Below are 7,238 nucleotides of genomic sequence, written 5' to 3'. Positions count from 1 at the left end.
TCCAAAGCCTCCAAGAAGAATATGAATCAGTCCCAGGCCTTGGAAGAGCTCAAAAGGGATTTTGAGAAGCAAGTAAGAGAAGTAGAGGAAAAACTGAGAGTTTTGCAAGAAAATCATGAAAAACGAGTCAACAGCTTGCTAAAGGAGAACCAAAAAAAATACTGAAGAAAATAACACCTTAAAAAATAGCCTAACCCAAATGGCAAAAGAGGTCCAAAAAGCCAATGAGGAGAAGAATGCCCTAAAAAGCAAAATTGGTCAAATGGAAAAGTAAGTCCAAAAGATTACTGAAGAAAATGCTTCCTTAAAAATTAGAATAGAGCAATTGGAAGCTAGTGACTTTATGAGAAATCAAGACACTGTAAAACAAATCCAAAAGAATTAAAAATTAGAAAACAATGTGAAATATCTCATTGGAAATATAACTGACCTGGAAAATAGATCCAGGAGAGGGAATTTAAAAGTTATTGGACTATCTGAAAGCCATGATCAAAAAAACACCCTAGAAATCATCTTATCAAGGAAAACTGCTGATATTTTAGAACCAGAGGGCAAAATAGAAATTGAAAGAATCCACCGATCTCCTCCTGAAAGAGATCCCCAAAGGAAAACTCCTAGGAATATTGTAACCAAATTCCAGAGTTCCCAGGTCAAGGAGAAAATATTACAAGCAGCCAGAAAGAAACAATTCAAGTATTGTGAAAACACAATCAGGATAACATGAGATTTAGCAGCTTCTACTTTAAGGAACCACAGGGCATGGAATATAATATTCCAGAGGGCAAAGAAGATAGGATTACAACTAAGAATCACCTACCCAGCAAAACTGAGTATAATCCTGCCAGGGGAAAAATGGTCATTCAGTGAAATAGAGGACTTTCAAGCATTCTTGATGAAAAGACCAGAGCTGAATAGAAAATTTGATTTTAAAATACGAGACTCAAGTTGAACATGAAGAGGTAAACAGGAAAGAGAAAATCATTAGAGACTTATTATGGTTGAACTGTTCACATTCCTGCATGGAAAGATGATATTTGTAACTCATGAGACCTTTGTCAGTATTAGGGTAGTTGGAGGGGAAAAATTATACGTACGTATATAGATAGATAGGTAGATAGATAGATAGATAGATAGAGGGCACAGGGTAAGTTGAAGATGAAGTGGTCATATCTGGAGAATAAAATTAGGGGGTGAGAGAGGATTATACTAGGAGAAGGAGAAAGGGAGTGGTAGAATGGGGTAAATTATCTCACAAAAAAAAAGAAAAGAAAAGGCTTTTACAGTGGAGGGGAAACAGGGGAAAGTGAGAGGGAATGAGTGACTCTTATTCTCATAGAATTTGACTTAAGGAGGGAATAACATACACACTCAATTGGGTATGGAAATCTGTCTTACCCTACAGGAAAATGGAGGGGAAGGGGACAAGAGAGTAGGGGAATGATAGAGAGGAGAGCAGATTGGGAAAGTGGCTAATCAGAAGCAAGCACTTCTGAGGAGGGTCAGAGTCAAAAGAAAGAATTAAATAAATTCAGGGGTGGGATAGGATTAAGGGAAATAGAGTTAGTTTTTCCCAGCATGTGTACTATGGAAGTGTTTTGCATAACTGCACATATATAACGTATATTTAGTTGCTTGCCTTATCAATGAGGGTGGGTGGGGAGGGAGGAAGGGAGAAAATTTGGAACTCAAAGTTTTAGAAACACATGTTTTAAAAAAATGTTTTCACATGCAACTAGGAAATAAGAAATACAGGAAATTTACCTGCCCTACAGGAAAATTGAAGGGGAAGGGGATAAGAGAAAGGGGGGAGAGATAGAAGGGAAGGGAGACTAGGGGAAGGGGTATTCAGAATGCATGCCATCTTGGGGTGGGAGAAGGGGCAAGATGGGGTGAAAATTTGAAACTCAAAATCTTGTGCAAGTAAATGTTGAAAACAAAAAAATAAATACAAATTACTATAAAAAAGATATAATTTAAAAAAAGCAAAAACAAAATGTAGCTGCTATATGCCCTATATAATATGTCAGGACTTGCTTATTATTCTTTTAAGGATGTTATCATAGAGAATTAATGGCCAAGAAATACCTGCCTACCAACATCCCAAAGTACTGGATCTTTAATCTTGAAAGATTTCCTTAGAGAAGTAGGAGACATAAAAAGAAAAGGGGATGAAGTATGAGGACAGCATGCTCCCTTGGATGCCATTCCATATGAGACAGGGGTAGAGCTCATGGGTGATGGGCCACTCATTTTGCTTGTCTTATGCCTCTGATACAAAGATAGGATAAGAACACATATCAGAAGACTTTAAAAATAAAAGATCATCATTTTCATTGGTGGCTTCTGGTCTAGGTCAGATCGTACTGGTATATTCACTCACAGATAATCAATACATTAAAGAAGAAAGGAAATCAATGTGGTATTATTGGGAATATTACTTTGCTTCTTTAAGCATCTGTGTTTGTACCAGATGGAATTTCCAGGTGCAGAAATGCCCTTGACCACTGCAGGTCTGCATTTCTCATATACCTCTTAGCGAGTTTTTCTTGAGAGTTATCCTGGCTTGCCCTGAGTCACAAGCCAGTACATGACAGATGCCATGTCTTATAGAGCAATGATAAAATTGAAATAATGTCGTCTAATCCTTGCCCACAGTATGTCCTTAATAATCTCTGATTGATAGATTGTTTCATTTCTCTTTGACTCTCTAGGTCATTGACTGGAGTCTGAAAATGTCTAACTTTACCATCATCATGAGTGAATTTCTGCTTATGGAGATTGCTGACATCTGAGAATTACAGATCTTGTATTCTTTGCTTTTCTTTCCCATTTACTCAGCAGGCTTAATGGGGAATCTCTTCATTGTCCTCATCACCATCATTGACAGGAGACTCCACACACCCATGTACGTTTTCCTTAGGTATCTGTCCATTGTGGATGCCTGCTTCATGCTAGTTACTGTTCCCCAGGCATCCCTTAACTCCCTAGTGAACAACAAAGTTATCTCAGCTACTGGATGTGCAGCTCAGATATTCCTGGTGACTTTCATGGCATATGTTGAGTTTACCCTGCTCACTGTCATGGCCCATGATCGTTATGATGCCATTTGCCAACCACTTCACTATCCAGTGATCATGAGTCCCTGGGTCTGTATGTAGATGACTTATATGCTTGTTCAGTGGCCTTTTGTAAGCAGGTTTCCATACTGGTTACACATTTCGACTGTCTTTCTGCCAATCCAATGTGATCCACCAGTTCTTCTGTGATATCCCCTCTCTACACAAGATCTCTTGCTCAGAGACATTCAGAATACATTATCCTTACATGGCTCTGTTCTGGTGATTGGGCTTGGCTGCTTTGCCTTCATCACTGCATCCTACTTTAGCATATTTTCCACTGTGCTCAGGTTTCCAATGAAAGAAGACCAAAGAAAAGCCTTTTCTACTTATGTCCCTCACATCATTATGGTTTCTTTGTTCCTTATTTCATCCTCCTATGTGCACCTACAACCACCTTCAGATTCTGGGTCCCTTAAAGATATAATCCTTTCAATATTCTATTCTATAATACCTCCCTTTCTGAACCCCATTATATACAGTCTACAGAATAAGCAGATAAAAGAGGCTGCAAGAATAGTAATGAAGAGAATCCTTTTGTTAAAGAATAAAGCATAAACTGTAATTCTCACCCAATGCTGTTGAACTTAATTCATGCATAAATGAAAAATTTCATCTATATATGTTGATGCATACATATACACATATATATTTATGTATACACACATATTTATGTTATTTTGTTGGTTTATTGATTCCTATTTTTCTTTGGATAATTTCAGATGAATCACTAGTCAAAATGAGCAAAAAGTCCCTAGAATTGACCTTGATATTTTCAATATTAGTAGTATTTTTATCATTTTATCATTTATATCATTTACTCAGGAATTCAAAATAACATATTTTCCTTATCTCTTAGGTGGACTTTGGCAGCACTGTTTATGACATATAAATAAGGAATGTATAGGACAAATGGTTCAGAGGGTTCTTTTTTCCTACTCAAATTCACATAGACAGCTCTTATCTTTTAGAGAAAGACAGAATTCATCTGAAGCTAAAGTTTCTAGGGGTACCTCTGGAGGTTAATAGCATGTCTTTCCATTTTTTTAAAATAACATGATTTTTTGGTATATGATTGTGATGGAATACTACTGTGCTATAAGAAATGATATGCTCAATGACATTAGAAAACCATGGAAAGTTTTTCATATATTCCTTTTTGTGCTTAATGTTAGCCATCTCTGTGGTGAGGGGAGGGAAGAAAAAAGGGAAAAAAAGAATAAATGAATTTACATCACAATTTTATTTTATATTTAAAAGGATTAGCAAGTTGTACATAATAGATTTGGAGTTTCATGTGTAATCATCTTTTTATTATACTTTGCTGTGGACATTCATTTTTTATTTCATAAATTAAAGCTAGAATACATTTTAAAAATAAAGTAATAACTTGAATTAATTAATTATATATGTATATACATATATATATATATAGTTGTTGCTTTTTTTGTTTTTTTGCAATAAGCTTCATGACACAGAGATCCACAGTGGATTATATTCTCTATGCTCTTCTTCGTACATGGAAATGTTCTTTTTTTTTTTAACCTTTTCTCCATTCACATGACCATTTATGTAATTTACTCTCTCCACAAAACTTCTGGCTTATTTTAATGCTCTCTTAATTGATTTTCAGGACTTAGGGCTTCCCTCCTCAAGAATCCATCCTTCATTCATCACACAGTTGTCAAATTACTATACATAAGGAACATGCTTTACCATGTCACTCTCCTAGTCAGAAAGCTCTAGTAACTCCCTGTTGTCTCTGGGATTGAATACAAACTACAATATTTAGAAATTAATGTCTTTCACAGTACAGCTCCCATCTCCCTTTCAAGGCTAGATGTGAAAAAGTAAGTGGAAGAACATCAAAATAATCAGAAGAGCAGTAAAATAATTAAAAGTTTAAAAGGATATAAGGATAGATTTTAGAAAATAAGTGGTGGATTCAGAGAAAAAATAAAAGGGCAAATCATACACTATTTTGGACAAATTTTAGTAGGTTTATTTGAAAAGCAAATAACTGGTTTGAAACAGAAGAAGTGAATACAGAAGAAGTATGTCAAAATCAAAAGGAACAAGATGCACGAAGGAGTGACTGAATGAGTGAACAAATATAATTTCTTAAGCACTTACAATAAGCAAAACACTGAGCTAAACCCTCACAATACAAATAGAAAAATAGGAAACAGGAGAAATAATAATTGTTCATGGGTAGGCAAGGCCAATATAATAAAAATGACAATTTTACCTTAACTGATTTATATATATTCAATGCCATCCTAATTAAATTACTAAAAATTATTTTACTGAATTAGAAAAAATAATAACAAAATTCATTTGGAAAAACAAAAAGTCAAGAATATAAAAAAATAATGAAAAAATGTAAAGGAACAAAGTTCAGTAGTACCAGATCTTAAACTACATTATAAGGCAGTACTTATCAAAACTATTTAGTATTGACTAAGAAATAGAAAGGTAGATCAATGAAACAGAGTAGACATACAATTCACAGCAGCAAATACATATAGTAACCTTGTGTTTGACATATGTAAAGAGTTAAGTTTTGGGGATAAGAATTCATTATTTTGCCATACTGTTTTCTAGTTTTCTTTAAGAAAACTAGAAAACAGTATGGCAAAATTGAGTATTGATTAAAGTCTTATACCATTTATGAAGATAAGGTCAAAATGGATAGAAGATCTTGAAAGAAAGAGAGATATTACATGAAAATCTGAAGAACAGGAAATATATTACTTATCAGGCTTATGGATAGGCAAACAATTTATGAGATACAGAGCAGAGTGAGGTGTAAAATGGATAATTTTCATTTCATTAAGTTGAAGTTTTTGTACAAGTGACACAAATGTAGTCAACATGAGAAAGAAAGCAGAAAATTGGGGAAGACTTTTTTAGCCAGTTTCTCAGATAAAGATCTCATATATCAAATATGTGAATAACTTTGGCAAATCTATAAGAATGAAAGCCTTTCACCAATTAATAAATGTTTGGTCAAATGATATGAACAGTTTTTCAATGGAGAAATAAAAAAATTATATTCATGTAAAAAATTCTCTAAATCATTATTGATTAATGAAATGCAGATTAAAACAACCTTGAAATATCATTTTATACCTACCAGATAGATGAAAATGATAGAAGTGAAAGTGACAATATTGGAGGTAATGTGGAAAAATTGAAACACTAATTCACTGTTGATGGAACTGTGAACTGACCCAGCCATTTTGGAGAGCAATCTGGAATTATACCCAAGGAATTATTAGACTGTCTATACCCCTTGACCCAACAATAACACTAATAGGCCTATTTCCAAAGATGATTGGGGAAAAAGGAAAAGAACTTACATGTTCTAAAATATTTACAGAAGCTCTTTTTCTGATGATAAAGAATTGGAAATTCTGAAGGTGCCTGTCAGTTGGGAAATAGTTGTACAACTTGTGGTATATGATCCTGATGGAATACTACTGTGCTGTAAGAAATGATGAGACATTATTTTTAGAAAAAAAAATGGATAGACTTACATGAAAAAAGTGAAGAGTAGAATGAGCAGAACCAAGAGAACATTGTGTACAACAACCGCAATAATGTTTCTTGGTTTGTTTGTTTTTTGTTTGTTTGTCTGTTTTGTTTTGGCTAAGCAATGAGGTTAAGTAAGTGCCCAGGGTCACATAGCTAATAAGTATCAAGTGTCTGAGGCCAGATTTGAACTGTTTTCCTGACACAAGTGCCAGTGCTCTATCCACTGTGCCACGTACCTGCCCCAATAATATTTTAAGAAAAACTGAGTGCTAAGTCTTTTTAACTATTAAAAATACCCAAATTAACTACAAAGATCATATGAAGGAAGACATTATATGCATCCAGAGGAAGAACTGATAAATAGAAGTGTGTACAGAATGATTTTACACACACACACACACACACACACACACATACACACACACATACATGCATATTTGTGTCAAATGGTAGCCATCTCTAGGGCTAAGGGGAAGTAAAAAATTACAGTATAACTTTAATATATATATTTAAAAGAAATAGTAGGTTTGCATAACAGATTTTCAGTTTCATGTGCAATCATCTTTTAAAAATTTTACTATATTA

The 7,238-nt window shown here is 34.3% G+C and overlaps 1 pseudogene; it reads left to right on the top strand.

Moving 5' to 3' along the window:
* Positions 1 to 2,732: 2,732 nt before the first annotated feature.
* On the top strand, positions 2,733 to 3,674 carry LOC114042456 (annotated as a pseudogene).
* The last annotated feature ends 3,564 nt before the right edge of the window (positions 3,675 to 7,238 follow it).

This window comes from Vombatus ursinus, unplaced genomic scaffold, assembly GCF_900497805.2.
Source record: "Vombatus ursinus unplaced genomic scaffold, bare-nosed wombat genome assembly UNPS02014460.1, whole genome shotgun sequence".
Taxonomy (NCBI): Eukaryota; Metazoa; Chordata; class Mammalia; order Diprotodontia; family Vombatidae; genus Vombatus; species Vombatus ursinus.
The sequence above is the reverse complement of the archived record's forward strand: the minus strand, read 5'-3'. Positions and strand labels throughout refer to the sequence as shown.